The sequence below is a fragment of the Coffea arabica genome, chromosome 8e (genome assembly GCF_036785885.1).
Source record: "Coffea arabica cultivar ET-39 chromosome 8e, Coffea Arabica ET-39 HiFi, whole genome shotgun sequence".
In the NCBI taxonomy this organism is placed as follows: domain Eukaryota; kingdom Viridiplantae; phylum Streptophyta; class Magnoliopsida; order Gentianales; family Rubiaceae; genus Coffea; species Coffea arabica.
The window spans coordinates 19,951,114-19,970,354 of record NC_092324.1 but is presented as its reverse complement, the minus strand read 5'-3'; the positions used below and the strand labels follow the sequence as shown (position 1 = coordinate 19,970,354).

The 19,241-nt window shown below is 35.7% G+C and overlaps 1 non-coding gene across 1 annotated transcript; it reads left to right on the top strand.

The window, feature by feature from the left end:
• Positions 1-10,516: 10,516 nt before the first annotated feature.
• Positions 10,517-10,623, top strand: LOC113705099 (small nucleolar RNA R71). Its single transcript, XR_003451747.1, has one exon. It is a non-coding gene; the product is annotated as a small nucleolar RNA R71 (small nucleolar RNA).
• Positions 10,624-19,241: the final 8,618 nt, after the last annotated feature.

Genomic DNA, 19,241 nt, shown 5'->3' with positions numbered 1-19,241 from the left:
GAAAGCGATAGTAACATTCATGAAAAGGATACGTTCGTTCTCCTGTCACGGCCCCCTGATAGTAAGGATACGGGTGGCTCCCAAGCCAACTCTTTTGTCGAGTTTGATCACAGGTTGACCCTTCATATCCTGAGCTACACAGCTCACTTCTCTTGCCCAAGTCATGAGCAATAAATGCTCTAAAATATTTTTCAAGCAATAAATGCTCTAGTTCAAGCAATAAATGCTCTCAAGCAATAAATGCTCTGGTTCAAGCAATAAATGCTCTAAATGCTCTGGTTCAAGCAATAAATGCTCTAGTTCAAGAAATAAATGCTCTCAAGCAATAAATGCTCTGGTTCAAGCAATAAATGCTCTTAGATCACAAACTCAATGCGAACAAATCCCTTCAAAGTTCGGACAGCACTTCCCCTGAATTTGCTAATTTTCCAGCCATCATGGCTTCATTATTTCCTCATTCCAACCCAAAGGTAAACACACAACAACAAGTTCATCCAATAGCCATTCAGCAAGCTCCAAGTAGTACTAGTACAAGTCAAGCTAGGGAAAAGTCCGGAAATGAAAGTTAAGCTCAAAACCAGAAAAATAGTTTTGACGTCATTTTGCGGTAATGGTACCAAAGGTGCTACGATTGTCGGATGAAAGTGAAAGACCCACCGTTTCGAAGCTAAAAGACAGGGCCACAACATTTCAGAAGGTCACTCAACCCAGTTTCGAGTGTAACCAGGTCAAAAATGTAAGATACGACACCAGAATCACAAAAACAGATTCACAGAACGCATTCTAGCGGTAACATCATAAATCAGGTTATCCAAGTCCAAATCCAGAAATTCCAAAACCAGATGAAAGCTAAGAAACAGGGCTACATTTCATCAGAAGACCTCAACAACCAATTCGGAAGCAATTCCAGCCAAAACAACCAATTACAGGCGCAATTCTGACATTCGGGTAAAACCAGAACAGCAATAGTAATTTCGACTTTTCACAAGCTACACTGCTCCGATTGACCTGAAATTTTTCAGGAACCTTTATAATGTCATTCCCTACAACTTTCATGTTTTACGCCAAGGCCAATTCGGCCTTTAACTAGGAGCTAAAAATTCGGCCAGAATGTTCCTTCACAAAACCTAATTTTCTGAAATTTCTTCCAAAACAGAAATTGATTGCAATTGTCCGCTTTTTCCACCTTCTAGAATCATTATATACCATTTCCAATCATCATAGATAGCCACACAATCATGTTCATATTAAAACAGAAAAATCCCCAAAAATAATAAAACTTCATCACTTCAACCACAAATCAAGAAATAATCCATAATATTGCACCTTATACCACCACTAATCATCAATTAAGCATCACTAGAGGGAGGAGAGTGGTTCTTCACAACTCACCTTAGCCATACAAGAGATAGAGCAACAAATCACCTTAGCTTTCCAAACAACTCCACAAAACACCTCAAGACCACTTAGCAAAGAGATTTTATGGAATGATTTGGAGTTTTATTGGTTGGATTTGAAGATTGAGCAAGAAATAGAAGGAAGAAATTGAGAGCTTTTCTTTCTTTCTTGAGCAAGAACATTCGGCCAAGAAGCTTGCAAAATGAAGTGATTTTTGGGCCAATTTGAATTAAATGGTAAAGTTATGAATAGTAGTCAAACTCAAGACTAAATCTTATGGTGACACTTTTCACCTTTAGGTTTAAAACTTATCTTTTTGTCTCTCCAATACAAATATCTTAACACCTTGTAAAATAATATCACTTAATACAAAATTCCAACAAGTTGTCAAAAATATAATGCATTTACCGCACTAGCGGGTCCCACGTCCAAAATACGCTCGTAATTTCTCAAAAACTAACCGATACTAGAAAAATCATTTTAAAACTATCTTTGCTCATAAACTTTATCTGGGGAATTTTTCTAATAAAGAAAATGTAGAAAAGGCGGACGATTAAATAAAATAAACCCTAGAAAATTAGAAAATTTCCGGGTTCTCACTCTCATTCTTTTCGGGGCGTCACAAAATTTCCATCACACCACTTCAAACCATAATATGTCTCATAAAACTACATATTTTGCAACCCTAAACCACAAGGATGCTAGTATTAGAAGTAAAGAGAGATTTCTTGCCATAAATACCTTAAACCCTATGCAAAGAGGCTACCAACACCTTTATCTTCCCAAATCACTCCATAAAAACCCTTAAGCTTCCTTAGAGATCCACTTTTATGGACTAGTTTGCAAAACTAACGGTTGAAATTCAAGATTCAAGCAAGGAAGTAAGGTGCAAGATGATGTCTCTCTCTTGTTTTTCCTCTCTCTATTTTCGGCCAAGATAATGAAAAATGAAATGGTTTTGGTTCAATGTTTACAAGATGAAGACTAAGAAAGGCTTGGTCAAAGGGTCTTGGTCAAAACCTTGGATGGATTTTTGACAAATGGCACAATCACAAATATTTCCACCAAAATATCTTTCTTTTCCTTAGTCAATAATGGTGGCTGACTTAAGGGTTAATTTAGGGCTAATTAGCTCAATTAAAAACTATGAGATTAAGGTAATAAAGTAGGGTTCAAGTGATGCATTCAATCGGTAGCAAACGGTACACATCGGTTCAACCCGTTTTTCCTTAATTCGCGCGTACTCGTGTTTCAACTTATGATTCACTAACTTATTATCATCACTTCTAATCTCACACTTTCTCTTATATAAAACTCACTCTTAACCACCAAATTTAATACACAGTCTATACCGATTAATCACACTACCAAAATGCACCAAAACACATCAAAAACCCTAGTATGCACAAAAATCCCTAACTTATGTCATTCCTTTAGAAAAATCATAACTTGAATTATAATATGCAACTTGGCACGTTAAAAACTAGATTTCAAATACTAATGATCTTTAGAAGACACCTCAAACAAATTTAGCTCATAAGTTGGTCCAAATTGAGCCATAAGCTACTACAACATTCCTATGTTTACTTGTGCAGGGTAGAATTTTCAGTCAACTTTGCCAATTTTCTGAAATTTATAGAGATTGAATCAAACTCTAAATTTTACATCTTAGGAAGATCTATGAGTCTAGTTTCAAACACAACAAACAGAACTCAATTCCAACTTTTCTATACGACGTTATAGCCAATTTCCCAAAGCTGCGCAGAGCCTCCTGCAAAAATTTCTAGATTTTCTAACAACTTGAGATTATGAAACTTTTCTTAACAAAATTCACTCCCTTGACTCAAATTCAAGCATTAAAGCAACCAAGAATCAAAGGTAAGTGAGTTCACATAAGGATTATAAAGACAAGTAAAATTTCGAGGTCTCACAGTTTCTCTTCATACTGTTTTAAATCCCTTGAAATGGACTCAAATCCCTTGAAAAGGGTCAAAGGGTTTTATTCGTGGCCATCTGAAAATAGAATAGAACATACATAATAAATGAATAGAAAAAAAACAGGAGAAGTCTTCCATTTTATTAAATTCAAAATGCATCGAAACTTCACAAAAAGATAAATATACAAGCGTGATTGCTATTTAAAAACATATCTAGCCCAAACCTTTATTTCCGTTTCGGCAATTTCCTCGAACAAAACAAGCTATATTAACTGAAATGAGAATAAAGGTTCAAAAAATGAAAGCAATTTCTTTTAGCAAAAGATCCAGACTACCGTCCTATTTGGATATGATCTAGACAAAAGACAATCCCTTTAAATTTACCGAAATTCCCTTCGAGAGGAAAGATAATCAGCAGTCCAATTCTGAATAGCTCCTTCAGTAATTGGCAAAAATTTTGAATTTTTTGATGGCTCCTCCTCACAAGTGCAGATTCTCTAGACCACGAAGATTTCCCCAAGCTTCCAATACCATGCTCCGACTCTTAGCAACTGCGTTGAATCTAATATTTTCAATTTCTCGTATCATCGGAATTCTTTGTGAATACCCAAATTGCCTCATGACTCGTTGTGGAACATATGCGACCAGTCCATTGGTACTTGCTAGGGGGATAAAACTGTGTTGGGTAGTCGTGAAAATCGGATCCTTAACTTTTGTCCAATCCAAAACCCATTGTATCTTATCAGGTGTCAAGTTATCGAACTCATGAATAAACTGACTCGGAGATGCAATTCGATAATACTTTTTGAACCTTTCTCGGTGTGATTCGATCCAATTCTCTATCGGAAGACAAGATCCCAAGGGGTTGATCGTCCTCTTTGCTAGATGCTCCATTGCCCACATTTGAAGTATCAAATTTGACCCATAAAAGAAACCTCTCTTCTTTTGACATTCAGTAGCGGCCGTGAAGATGTCGGCAATGATTACAGGCACCAAGGTAGGGGTGGTTCCATTAATTCCTAAAAACAGACTCTGAACCATATTGATAGTGGAAAAGGTGATCTTTCCATGCTTCTGCGGGAATAACAACAGATTGACCAAAGCTAATCCAAACGCTTGCACTCGCTTCTCTTCCCATTGTTCTTTACTTATGAAAAAATCGGTTCGGTACTGTTCATAGGATCCTCTTTCTCCAAATCGTTCACATAGAAACTCTAACGGGTACGATCTTGCATCCGGGTGTTGGTTCATGCTAGCTTGCCTTAATCCCAAAAACCTATAAAACTGTTCTCTTGTTCCAGAAACATTCACCGAATCGAAAAATAGAACCTTCTGGATCCCAGTACTCAAGCAAAGATTGAATGATCGCAACATTTGGGGTTATGTGTAGAAGACTCGGTAAATACCCCACATACTTGAACAGTCTTTTCATTTCATGTGTCATATTATTTTTTCAGTCTGTTAGTTCCCAAGGTATCTGGTTCAACATTCTGCACGGAGCCATCTGAAGAGACATTTCACTTTTAGTACCTTACCTCGGGATTTACCCCTTAGGCAATACAAAATTGTAAACATGCAAGTTTCATTGGATTACATATCCGAGACACGAGGTGGTTTATTCCTAACATGGGATTCCCTATGCGGCATTCCCTCTATGGTTAATGCATGATGGCAATTTATTAAAGCGTATTAAATATACAATGAAATAATTGAAATATGACCTAAAAGTGTCCCATTTAAATGTCGGGGTAAGCCTAAAATGATGTGCAATACATATGCGTATACAATTTAAACGTGCTTGATATAAAAAGGCGGTCTTATCCTATACAAGTACCAGGCCAGGACTCTTATTTCTAAGGTTTATGTATACAGAAAAAGAGAAAACAAGGAGAGGTTAGTTCAACAAATAACACATAGCACGTTGGGACAATAAATTATACAAGAATGGAAAATAAAGAAAGCGAAGAAAGAGGGGTGGAATCCCTCCCCTCGTGTCTAGTGTCACGAATTGGGTAAAGTTGACTCCATCCTAGGTAATTTCTAATATGGATGCATGAAGTTTGGCTCACTAATGCATCGAGACTCGATAAGGTTTCAAACTCCCAAGCCTTCAGACCAAGAGGCAAAGGCTCATCAATTCCAAGGCCTTCAGTCGGTGGCTTGAGTGATCCCTTAGGTATCGCTATGGGTGCTTGGCACACCATCCGCATATCTAAGGAAATCGATCCTAATCCTACAAGGAAATGTGGGATGGCGCCCACGAGAAAAATAAAAATAGGGTGAAACTAATGCATGCATGTATGAAGTGCTTCCTTTTAAGGGGAGAGATTATAATTAAAACACGCGCGAAGGCTCTAAAGTGATATTCCCCCCCCCACCCAAGATGCAAGCGCGATACAAGTATATAAACATAAATAAATTAAAATAAATAAACAAATCGTCGCATACGCGAAAATCGAGAGACGATTGCGTGTGTGAAATGCAATAATCCTAAAAATAAAGAAAAAGAAAAAGTACAAGAAATATGCAACCTAAACATCCAAATATGATAAGTGAAAAGGTTTAAAGAGAGAAAAGACAACTAAACCAAGTGCTTGGACTCTCTAGGGTCCCCAGTGGAGTCGTCAAGTTGTCGTGCCCCATTTTTTCGCGATGGAGAAAAAAAGTGTTTACAAAAGATGTGATTTTTATTTAAAAATAAGTGAAAATGACCTAGAATGGGACTTTAAAAAATGCGACAGTTTGAGTCCAAAATTTAGTCTAAAAGGGTTTTTAAGAAAAATAGAAGTCGTCACTTGGTATTGAGTTTTAGTGTACCAAGTCACCCAAAAATATTTTTTACAAAAATAAAATAAAATAAAATAAAACCCTTTTCGACAACTCCAGGTCTTTGAAAAACAAGAGAAAATGAGTTCGGGAGTCACGGTTGAGGAAAGGAAAGGCAAAGGTTCGATTAACTCAAATCTAAGGCACCCTTTCAATCTAATCTAAGTTAGTTGCGAGATTTAGTCAAAATTTTACTAATTTAGCCCTTAATTTTATCACATTTGGATGTTTCCTACATGGATGCAAATCTAAATTTATAAAATATCGAAGGGACAAAATATCCATTCAAGGGTTTAATTGATACCAATCGCATTGATTGCGAAGGCCAAAATAATTCTTTGAAGGGGTCACGAGCATGCATGAATGAAATTCAAAAAAAAGAAAAGAAACTTAAATTATATATCTAGATATAAGTGGCCAAAGAATAGGAATACAACATAATGGGTACGGAAGACAAAAACTCGTAACATAATTTTCTCACATAGGGATCGATGGGATATTTAAACTAAAGAGTTATAATCACCCATATCGATGTTCAAAGAATAATTCTCCTAATATGAACAAGCAAATGAACTAACTTATTCTACAATTTCTTAAATGAGATGTAATTTTAAATGAGATGTAATTTTAAATGATATGATTAACACATATAGAGGATAGGGGATAATATAATAGGAAATATCATGCAAATGAGAAAAGATCCTAAAAATGAAAATATGCATGAACATGTAATGAATATCACATAAAGATGAATCTAATGCACGAGCGATCTAAGGGCCTAGCATTAGACTAGACCATTTCTAAAAGTCCTTACTAGCATTGGACTAACAAGTAAGCGGAGGGAGAAGCCACAACTAGCGTTGGACTAGTGTGGTGATGTCATGCATTCTTAATATATAGTAAAACAAATAGGCATAAATTAAAACAAATAAACATGTAAGAGCACGTAACACATAACACATAAACATAATATTTAGATGCAAAAATCCTAAGAAAAGCGGATAAAGCACATAACACATAAGCCACATAAACACGCAAAGACCTATCTATTATAGTAGGGAATCTAACTACAATATAAAATGGGGAAATAAAAAATCCTATTTACCCTATGTATTACAATAGGGGACCCAATTACAATCTAAAATGGAAAAATATAATAAAACAAATCTAGTTATCCTGTCTATTACATTCTTGAGGTATTTAAATGCCTCTCAAATAATTATGAAAATTAACTGCATAAATATAAGAAAATTTGAATGAACATTTAAATCAAATAAATAAAGTATATAAAAATATATAAACACATAGGAGCACATAAGAGCACGTAATTGACATTGAAATAATAATAATAGGGGTACCTCCCTTTTGAAGTGGTGATTAAATGGAGTCAAATTGCCCTATTTATACTCAAAATGAACAAAAGAATCATGGCGCACAATTTAATTGAAAATAATAATAATGATAAAAATACTAAATTCACATTAATATGTCAAACGTAAAGAAATTTAAGAACATCTAAAAATTACAAGTTAAATATATTCAAAAGTAACAGAATTAGCTATTAAAGAAAAGAAACAGTCATAATAAAGAGAGTCAAAATTCACTAGGGACTAAATTGTAAAAATTGAAAAATTTTTGGGGGCCAAAAATTATAATTTTCCAAAGTTTAGGGGTCAAAATTAAATAAAAGATAAAATTCAGGGACCAATGTGCAATTAATTTAAGGACCTAAGTGAAAGAAGTTTAAAATATTCTGGGCCATAGTGAAACTACTCCAAAGATCAAGGGCTAAAGTGCAAATCCATTTCTGATTTGGGCAAGGAAAGGCCACCGGGTCTTTCTTTTATTTTTTCTTGGGCCGAAAACTACCTAAACCCAACCAAAGGTCCAAGAGAAGCGAGCGGGCCAGCCCGTCTTTTATCACTCAAGCCCAACCAAAAAAAATGCATGGACGCTGACCTTCTAATCCAAACCGAAACCCAAAAGAAACAAACCAAAACCCATTCCCAAAACCCAACCAAAATAACTATAAACCCACCGCTAAAAAAAAATTAGCCCAACACTCTTTACTTTCCTTTCTTTTCTTTCTCTTCTTCTTCTTCTTTTTTCTTTTTTTTCCACTCCCGTTTCTTCCTCTTCTTGTCCGGCCCACTGAAGAAGCTTCAGCGGGTGGCCATGGCAGTCGCCGCCGGCGCTGCCGTCAGACTACAGCCGGCTACCGGCGAATTTTTCAGTCGCCAAAATTTCTCAAAATACGCCCCCACTCGATTTTTCATGTAAAATCCATTTTTGAAATTAGTTTTTACAAAAAATGACCCGAAAGTGTCCAAAATGTCAAAAAATAGTCCAGTTTTTTATATTTTTAAACTCTCAAATCTTCACCAAAAAACATAAAATTTATACTACAACACTCCTTGTGATTTTTACAACATAACTATGAACTAAAATCAATAAAAGCAACAACAAATATGACAAAATTAAACCAAAACAGTCCAAAAAAATAAAAAAAAAATCCTTCAAAACTTTTAACACTCAAAACTCCAAAATTTTTGAATAACCACACATTTTCGGACCTACACTGTCAAATGGTCATCTATTTTGACAAAAAAAAAAACATGCACAATGTTCAGCTTTTAATTCGTTTTCCATTTTGGCATTTTATCAAACATGTAGCATGCATGTACAAAAATCCTCTTTTCCTCTTAATGTCACTCATGACTTACCCCAAAATTCAGCAACCCAACAACATAATGGTAACAGAAACCAGCAAGAAAAAGAAACAAAACTAACGTCTAGACATGATTATAGTATAACGAATTAGAAAAGAAAAGCTGGAAAAAGAAGAGAAATTGAAGGGAGATACCTCAATGAGAGTTATGGTCCTTTGGCTAGAGTTTGGAGGAAATTCCAAGCTTTGATTGTCCAACCGGTAGTTGCCCCTCTTTTTTTTGTTGTGTGTGAGTGTGAGATTGAGAGGAAGAAAAGGAGAGGAGAACCGAGAGGGAGACGGAATTTGAGGGAAAAGTTAGTTTGTGTCTTGCGTGGAAGAAACCAAGGAAGGAGCAGCCGAGAGATGTGGTCTCAATTTTCCTTCTGTGTGTCTTTTTTTTTTTCCTTTTGTGGCTTGTCTGTTGGAAGTAAAGAAAAAACCGAGCGGGAGAATTGAGAGAGTGGAGTTTGTGTCTTGTGTATCTGGGAAATGTTGAGTGTTGAGAGGAAGAAAAACCAATGGCCCAAAGGGAGTCAAAATGGGTTTGGTTTCTTTCAAAATGATGGCTTTTTGCTAAATGAAAAGAAAGGTCATAGGAATTGAGTGTAAAATGGGTTAAGTGTATTTGGTAGGGAAAATGATGAAAATGTGTAAGTTTAGTCATGATTTGATTTTTTTTTTGATTTTTTTTTTTGCTTTTGATTTTGATTGATTTTTTTCTTTTTCATAATTTCCTTTTCTTAAAATAAACCTAAAAAAATGAGAAAAATATACATGAAAATGAAAGAAAATAAATGACTCATCACATAAAATTTTGACAAAAATTTGGTAAAAATTTAGTATCTACAGGAACCACTGACTTGTGTCCTTCAACCTCCTTCCTGCTCGTGAGGGTCATGGCACTTACATTCCTTGGGTTAGTTTCAGGTTAAGACGGCAACTTTCCAAAAACGTGCGACTCTAGGCGGTTAATTGCTATTGCCATCTGACTCACTTGGCTTTTCAGATTTTGTATGCTTGACCTCATATCCTGTTGAAATTGAGCGGTACTATGTCGAAATTGAGCAGTACTCGTGGCCAGACTTTTGACCATATCTTCCAAAGAGCTTCCTAAATTAGAAGATGAAGGTTGAGACTTTGGCTGGTATTGGGGTTGGAAGGCTTGCTGTCTATTTTGACCAAAGTTTTGTTGTCGGTTCCTGCCATAGCTAAAGTTCGGATGATCCCTCCAACCAAGATTGTAGATGTTGGAGTATAGATCATACTGCCTCCGTGGCACGGCATGTTGCCAGCCATGCTGACTTGTTCAGCATTTTCCTCTTGGAGCATTGGGCACATATTAGTGGAGTGTCCTATATTGGTACAAATCCCACACACCTTAACTTGTTGCATGTTCCCTACAGCCAATTGTTGAACAAAAAAAGTCAGTTCAGATAATTGTTGTTGAATTGTCGAACAAAAGAAGTCAGTGGGAAGATTATCTCTGGAGCCAAATTGTTGTGAATTCTCCGCCATTCTCTCAATCAACTCCCACGCCTCTCCGAGAGTTTTGTTCACCAGTGCTCCACCACTTGCAGCCTCAATAATATTCCTGTCAGACAAATAAAGACCTTTGTAAAAATATTGAATTAATAATTGTTCACTTATCTGATGTTGCGGGTATCTCATGCACAATTTGTTGAATCTCTCCCAATACTCATATAAGGTCTCTCCCGGCTGCTGCTTTAAACCACATATTTCCTTTTTCAAACTTGTAGCTCGGGAGGCAGGGAAATACTTCACCAAGAACTTCTTTTTCAGTTGCACCCAAGTTGTGATACTACCTACTGGTAGATAGTATAGCCAATCTTTTCCCGAATCCTTAAGAGAAAAAGGAAATGCCCTCAGCTTTATTTGTTCTTCAGTAATCCTAGGAGGCTTCATCCTCGGGCGTACTACATCAAATTCTTGTAGATGCTTGTGGAGCTCCTCATTTGAAAGACCATGGAAACAAGGTAAAAGGTAAATTAATCCAGATTTTAATTCAAAATGAGTATTTTCATTTAAATTCGGAAAAGTAATGCATAGTGGCTGCTGAGTTAAGTCAGGAGCAGCCAACTCCCTTTTTGTCCGATTGTTGGCCATGGTAATTTCTTCTTTTTCAGAATCACTCACATGATCACTTGAAGAATCCTCTGGAGATGCAACAAGTGACCGTTCCTCTCTTTGTTCTCTGGTCTCCTTCCTTAGCTTACATGTCAACAAGTCAAGCACAAGTACAGTAATTCATTTCATATCAATACCAAGAAGTTAACCACGAAGGATCAAGTATGATAAAGTACATCCTCGTCCCATATGTCATCAATTCAAGAGCAAGTACTTCAATCAAGCAAGCATATCATTCAATCAAGGAAACATTTCACGTAAACATTTTGATGCACTTAGAACACTCACCACGGCAACAAGTTCAAGTGTTTGCCTCGTGTGCACTTCCGGCCTCACTTCCACGTCCTAAAATCAAGTATGCAAAGTGCCATGAGATCCACTACTCCAAGCTACAATATTCAAAGGAAAATAGAATTTCTCCAGTTTGTGCGACGCTACTTGAAAAATCATATCTCAAGTTTCTTAAGTCCAAAATTTATAAACTTTATACCATTGGAAAATAGATTTAAAGGGTTACAATTTCCCAGAAGACACATTTGTAAGATTCTGTCCACAAGTCAGTCAAATTCTAGCCTCAAATGGCTGCTTCATCCAGTAGAAAAGCAGAGCAGGTGTGGAAATTCAGTCAACTTTGGAAAATCATAGATATTCATAGAAATTGAGAAATTTTCTAAAATTTTCACGGTAGAAAGTGCTCTGAATCTAGTTTAAAATAAGTAGAATTCAATTTGGATTTTTCTACACTAAGATATGACAGATTTCCCAAGACTGCTCAGAGTCTCTTGCAGGAAAATTTTCAGCCATGGTTTTTGGTCAAAATGTGAGGTTTAAACCACTTAAAATGCATAATTTTGATCAAGTTTCAGTACACACTTGTAGGCTAAAGTAGTATAAAGTATTTTGAGCAAAACCAAGCCTTAATCATCAAGAAAATTTCGAAACAAAGGCTATAATGACAGCCCTTCCATTCCGCCAGCAACCAGAAATTTTCCTCCTAATTTTCCAACTTTCCTCCAACTAATTATCCCAAGTTCAACCAACCATACTTAGCACAACCATAAAGTTTCATTTCCAACATAACCATAGACATATATGTAGCCATAATCACAACAAAATAGCCATCATAATCACACCATAAACATAGGCATAATCAAACCCCTAGAATACAAATATAAGGCATAATAATCATCAACTCATAATTTTTCAAGATTCACCATAAAATCATGTTTTAAATCCAAAATCCAACTTGATTTCAACATAAAGTAAGGAAAGAAAAACATTCTAGCATTTTATCTCTTTGGTCTTTCAGCCAAGATGAAACTCAATCCAATCCCCCAAATCTTCTCCCTTTTCAAGCTCAAACAAAGGTTGATGGAAACCCTAAGCTTTCTTCTTCTTTTTCGCTCAAAATCCAAGCAAGATTGAAGCTAAAATTTGGTGAAGTTTTCCTCCCTTTTTTTTCCCTTAGCTCACGGCCTCTCTCTCTCTCTCCTTCTCTTGAGTTTGTTTTGTTTGGTTTTAAGATAAGAAAGAAAGGTAAGCAAGCTTTGGTCAAAAGTCAAAGAAAGAAGCTTAGATCTTATGGTGACACGTGTCACCTTCTAGTGGTTTCTTATTGCACTAACCTCCCTTTTCTTTTCCAAAAGTTCCTTTCACACCCCCACTAAAAGGGAAAAGTTCATTTTACCCCACATCCTAATTTCCCCATGTACAATTTAATAAAAGCATTAAAACAAAATCATGATCAAATCAATAAATAAATGAATAGATGACTAAATAAATAAAATACCATGTAGTTAAACTAGGCAAATTGACAAAATTTCTAGGTTCTCACAAAGAATGCCATAATAGGGTTCACAATTGGATACTCTCTTGCTTTCTCTATAATGTGCAAATTTGTGGATTTGAGATGGTGTGAATTTGGAGGGGTTCATGTACATCTATTGAAGAGTGGTGTTTATTTGTTCAACTCTTAAGGATGGAGATAGCAAAATTAAGGCTCTGGAGCAATCTCCATGGCCAATAGCTAGTAAGATGTTGTTCCTTAAACCTTGAGTCTGGTGACGGATCTATACAAAGAGGATCTGGCTACTGTTCCTATGTGGGTGATATTTCCTCATCTTAAATTGCACTGTTATATAGAAGTAGGACTGAGTAAATTTGCCAGTTTTCTATGGAAACCACTTTACACTAACAAGCAAACTACAAATCAAGAGAGAATTTCATATGCTAGAGTGTGTATAGAATTGGCTACTGATGCTACTAGTCCTTTTGTTGTTCCATACATAAATGAATAGAGGTAGCTAGAGAACCAAGTGGTGGAGTATGAGTGGATCCCTCTAAGTTGTACGCACTGCAAGAAATTTTGGCATTTTGCTAGGAAATGTCCTAATCAACCTAAGATAGTCACTTAATGGATTGCAAACGGAGATGTTATTGGGAAACAAATGGAAGCACTAGTTAGAAATATGGAAGGGGAACAAGGAGAATTTGTTCAAATACCTATTAACACTTGAGTTATTGAGGAAAAAGAGAGAAGCAAGTGTAAAGAGATAAAAGAAAACAGGTAGTCATGGATTTAGAAGTCCTTGAAGTGACCTATTTTGTGGTTAAAGAGGTATTGGATGGAGAGATTGGGATGATAGATATGGTTGATGTAAGATCTGAAGTAAAATCTCCAAATGAATAGAATAAAGCATGGCAAATTAGTCCCGAAAATAGGAGAGTAGTGGCTCAAAAAAATTCACAGAAAACCATTGTTATGGGGAATAGTTATAGAATTTTGGAGTGTGTTGATCATGAACGTGAGATGGAGAGCCAAATAGAGGAAAGCAGGAATGAGAGGCTAGGTTGTAAAGCTAGGAAAAAATTGGGAAAGAAAGTCTTTTCTCCTAATTTAACATGAAGCTATTTTGCTGGAATATTAGGGGTTTGAACGACCCCAATAAACAATTAGAACTTAAAAAAAAAGTATATGAGATGAAATTTAGATATGTTGGGGATTGTTGAGAACAAAATAAAGTGGGGAAATATTGATAAAGTAATGAGTATATTGTTTACCCTAGTAGGAATTTATACATGATGGAAGTGTGATTGAGGTATGTAGGATATTTTTCTATTGGAAGCCAGATGACATTAAGTGCTCTGTTTTCAAAATACATAAGTAGGGCATTTACATGTCTAGTTGAAAGCAACATGTGTAGTGTATTTGTTTTAACTATAGTATAAGGAATGAATAAGGCTGAGGGAAGGAAGGCTCTATGGGATTATCTCCTATCTTTGAGATCTATGGTAAGTAACCTACCATGGCTCATTGTGGGTGATTTTAATGAAATTAGAAAGCCTTCTAAAAAATTGGGCAGCTTGGAGTATGATTATGTTGTTATGGAAAAGTTCAACTAATGTCTAGAGCAATTGGATATGGAAGAACATCCTGGAAGAGGCTATTTTTTTAATTGGTGTAATAATTGACCTTATGGAGTGGGATCTTTAGTCGCATTGATATGATATTTGCCATTGAGAGTTGGTATACAAAATTTCCTTTAGTTGAGGTGGAGTTTTTACCTCCTGGGATTTCTGATCACTCCCATATTAGTGTGACAATCAAAGATAATGTGAAATTTGGGCCTAAACCTTTCAAGTTTCATGGATTCTGGAAGAAGGATGGAAGGTTTCTTGAATTATTGAATAGAGCACGGGCAAAGGAGCATGAGGGGAATCTAGTTCAATTTTTTATGTTGGAAGCTAAAGGAACTAAAGATTTTGTTGAAAGAACATAATAAGAAATATTACAATAATATCTGTATGAGAGTGGCACGGAAGAAGGAGCAACTCTTTGAAATTTAGAAATTAATGCAAACTATTAGAGATAATCAAGTTGTGCAAGAGGATAAACAAGTAAGGATTGAGTATATTGAACTATTAAAGGCATGAGGTGTTCTTTAAAGACAAATCTAGGATAGGATGGCTGAAATCTGGTGGTAAGAATACAAAATTTTTTCCCAGGAAAGTGGCATCTAACATAGGCATGAATAGAATATTGAGATTGAAGAAGGATGATGGCAGTATTGTCACAGATTATGAACAGGTGAAACAAATTGCTGTGAACTTTTATGAAAATTTGTTTAGTAAGGAGAATGACCCTCCAGATGGCTTTAAGCAAGTCTTGAGTAGAGCAATTTCCAAAAGACTTGAGTACTGGGCAACAGAAAGAATTGATAACAAAAGTTACTAGTGAAGAAGTCAAACAAGCAATTTTTAGTATGAAGGAAAGGAAATATCTAGGGCCAGATGGTTATATAGCAAAATTTTTTAAAACAAATTGGGAAGTAATTAGAGATGATGTTATTAGGGCTTTGAAATTTTGCTTTCAAAAGAATTATATGTATTATCCTCTAAACTTTACGGATATCTCATTGATTCCAGAATTAAGGAATGCTATTCAAAATGAAAGACTTTAGGCCTATATCCTGTTGTAATGTTCTTTACAAGGTCTTTTCTGGTATCCTGACTACTGGATTGAACAAAATTATGGCCAATTTTATTGGTGCTTAGCAAAGTGCTTTTGTGAAAGGTAGACAACTTGCAGATAATGTCCTATTGATGCATGAATTAGTGAAAGGGTATCAAAGAGAAAGTAGTAAGCCTAGAGTAGTTCTTAAATTGGATATTGTGAAAGTTTATGATTCAGTAAATTGGGAATTCATGTGATACGGGCTCGAATCTCCAACCTCCTACTCTTGAAGAAAAGATCTAATCAGGCAGTGGAAAGATCTATCTTGATCATCACAAACATTCTCTATAAGCTCTCAAATTAGCCTTTTGTAATGGATTGTGAAATTGGAACCTACACAAGAAATCACACAATTAGTATTTCTAGGTATGAAAATACTAAAAAACCTTCCACTGGCATTCACTAGATAAGGATCTTCATAGTGATGCTCAAATAGACTAGCGAAACCCCTAATCTGGTTGTGCAAAGTTGCATAAGCCATCACTAATTGATGTTTATTTGGCACATCTTGCATGGACAAAGAAACAACAAAGAACCAGAAAATGTACAAAGAAAGTATGGGACATCAATATCGGATTTATAAGGAAGTATGGAACAAAGCTCAAGTGTAGTTACTCCCCTTTAAATGCCTGATCAACAAGTAAATTAGCCATAGATGAGAGATTGATCATTTGTTGATAGCAACAAGAAACAACACTTAAAACGCAAACTCCTTGAAAACTCTTTAACACCCCAATGGATATAGGAATGGAACAATTTAAGATCAATGCGATTGCACTTTACTTAACTTTCACAAAATAAGAAATACTAGACATTGCAAAGTTAACATTGTTAGTATAACAATAAACTCTCCTCACATCCTTAGATCTTGCAATAAGCAGTTGCTTTCCATTTGTTCTTCCACCATGGCCGAATCACTTGTAGAAATTTTATCACTCAACTTCTTTGAATGTTTACTCGCTTTGTCTTGGACACTTCCCTCGATGTTTACCTCATGTGCACTCTCAAGTTTCACCTCTACACTCTCACTACCATGCTTAACTACATCTTCCTACTCTTAAGCTTCAGTTACAATTTCTTCAATTTCTATCCTTTCAACTTGCTCTTTCTTTTGTTTTTCTTGAAGAAGGCGTTGCTAAGTTTTCCCACCACGACTCCTCCTTAGATGACTCAATATCAACCTTAGACATTGACGAAATTGATGTAATCAGCTCCTTTTTCCTTTTGATCAACCTTTCTTTTTTTAGCCCACCATATGTCAACGTACTGTGAGAATGATTAAGCTCCATAGCTCAGTTGAGGACATGAGACTTCTCAAATGAACAAACTAATTTAGTTGAGGCTGAACTCTTCTTAGTGGTCTGGCACTCCCACCGTTGGTTCTCCTTAAAGTCATCACAAGTGCCATTGTATCTCTCATAAACTCTTAGTTCGCGATCACGATTCATTTCCTCCATGAGGGTTCGAAACTCATGATTTGGCCTTTGATATAGGCTAGATTTTATGGAAGCTGTGAGAGTCCGAAAATTTATTCATATATTTTACATTTTATCCAAAGGTCGAGTGTACTGCATTTACCCTATTACTGATTTATTTATGTGTTTAATTGTTTCCTTTATAATTCAAGGGTATAAGAATGCTTTAAATTATTGTATGATTGTCTATATAGAGATTACACTATCTAGAACAAATTAATGGGGCAACAATGTGACCACTAGAATTATTTTGGCCATATTAGAATAATGTTTGGAGACAAAAACATGCAAATGACAAATGTCTTTTCTTTTTTTTTTTTTTGCCAAATGTTAAAAAAGTTTGTTAAATGACCATATAGCCTTAGGAATGTGTTAGATTTACCATGCAACCAACCTGCTTTCTTTTTTTCTTCTTGACTTAAAATCGAAAGAAACCATTTGCCATTCTTTTGTTTTAAAATCGAGAGGGTAAGTAGACATAGCTCCTTTTCCTTCTTTACTTCAAGACATCTGAGAGAGAGAGTAGAGGGTGAGGGAAGCTCTGCAATTCATGGTGTGAAATCAGCTGCATTGAGAGGAAAGAAACTAGAGGAAAATCTGGTGCGCTTCATCTTTGAGAAGGCGAAGCAGGAATAAGTAGAGTTGTCTGCATTTTCCAATCATTTGTGAGGAAAGGGAGATAAATTTTCTGTAACAACCTCTCACTCATCTAGTACACTTGATTACTCATGCTGCATGTTGGATTTTAGCTAAGAAAAATAAGTTTTGTTGAAGGAAAATCTTGTTTAAAGACTGAATCCTTACTGGAAATTTCTGTTTTGGCCGAAGGAAGGAGAGCTAGAGTTTCACAGCTTTTCATTCGAAAACTTGGAAGAAATTTCACTAGGAATGCATGATATGAGTTTTATCTCTTGTCTTATAAGATATCTACCTCTGAAATTAGTGAAACATTGGCAAACTTGGCTGATATGTTGAAGGAACTTGCTGGAAATCTGTTGAGATGGCTGAGAGAGGGAAAGAAAGAATTTTCCAGTTTTCCTCTATGCATTTTGGCTGAAACCTTATATTGTGGTTCAAAACACCTTATACCACCTTAACCTTAACATGCATGTAAGATTTGAGTGTAAAATGAAGAGTTTATTGGAGGAAAATTTATATTTTAAACTATTTATTTGTTGGAATTTTCTAGCTTTGGCCGAGAGGAAAGGGAGTTGATTTCCCAAACTTATATCCGAAATTTTTGCTTGGAGAATTCCGGTTATGCATTTATTTGCTGGAAATTTTTGACGAGGCCGATGAGAGGGAGAGTTAGGAATTTACAGCTTTAACTCCAATAATTTTGCTGGTTTGGGTAAAAAACTTACTCCACATGCCATTTACCTTTTAAATTTAGACACGCATGAGGTATTTGTTAAGTTAAAAACTAGAAAAGACTGATTTTTGAAGGAAACACAAAACCTGGAAATTTTTCGTTTTCTTGCCAAGGGTTTTGATGAACTTGGTTTAAACTTACTTTATGCATCATCTCTTGTCCTAATCTACCCATGATTGTTGTATATTTGGTATTGTAAAACCCTAGCTTACTAGCCATAAAGTTAAACGAGACCTATCAAATGATTTAAATAAGAAAGTTAAGGCTTTACGCGAGGGAAACAGAAGAAGTGAGCATTATATATACTTTGGTTGTCTTCTAACGATTAAACTTGGTATACTCAACTCGGAATCGGGTTGGGAATGGAAGTAACTGCACTTAGTAATTATTTCTAGATTTATACCATAACTATGGTATTTGAAATTTGTCTCAGGAACTACTAGTGAATGTGTAAGCAACCCCAAGACTGATGTGTAATTTGTTTGACTAGGGTGAGTGTTCTTAAGTTGTTTATACTTTTGCTTATTCGGTTGTTTGGCTTTGGTTGTTTGTTTGCAAAATGATGTGAATTGAATGACAAGACATATGGTTATTGTCTTGTTTTGAAATTACTGTTAAAAGGCTAGGACATATTTTATCGCCACTTGCCTTATTGAACTGAAATGGCTATTACCATAATTGTTTAATATGCATGACTGATTGTAGGCCATTGTGTACTTTATCACATCGGTCGAATTGGGCCCTAAGCCCTTGGCAAGTTGACCTAACCGAACCAGTAGTGGACTTGGTCTATTAGGTCGGCCACCCTGGGCAATTGTACGATATACTTGAGTTTTACCTTGAAGATTGGAGATTATTTGAATTG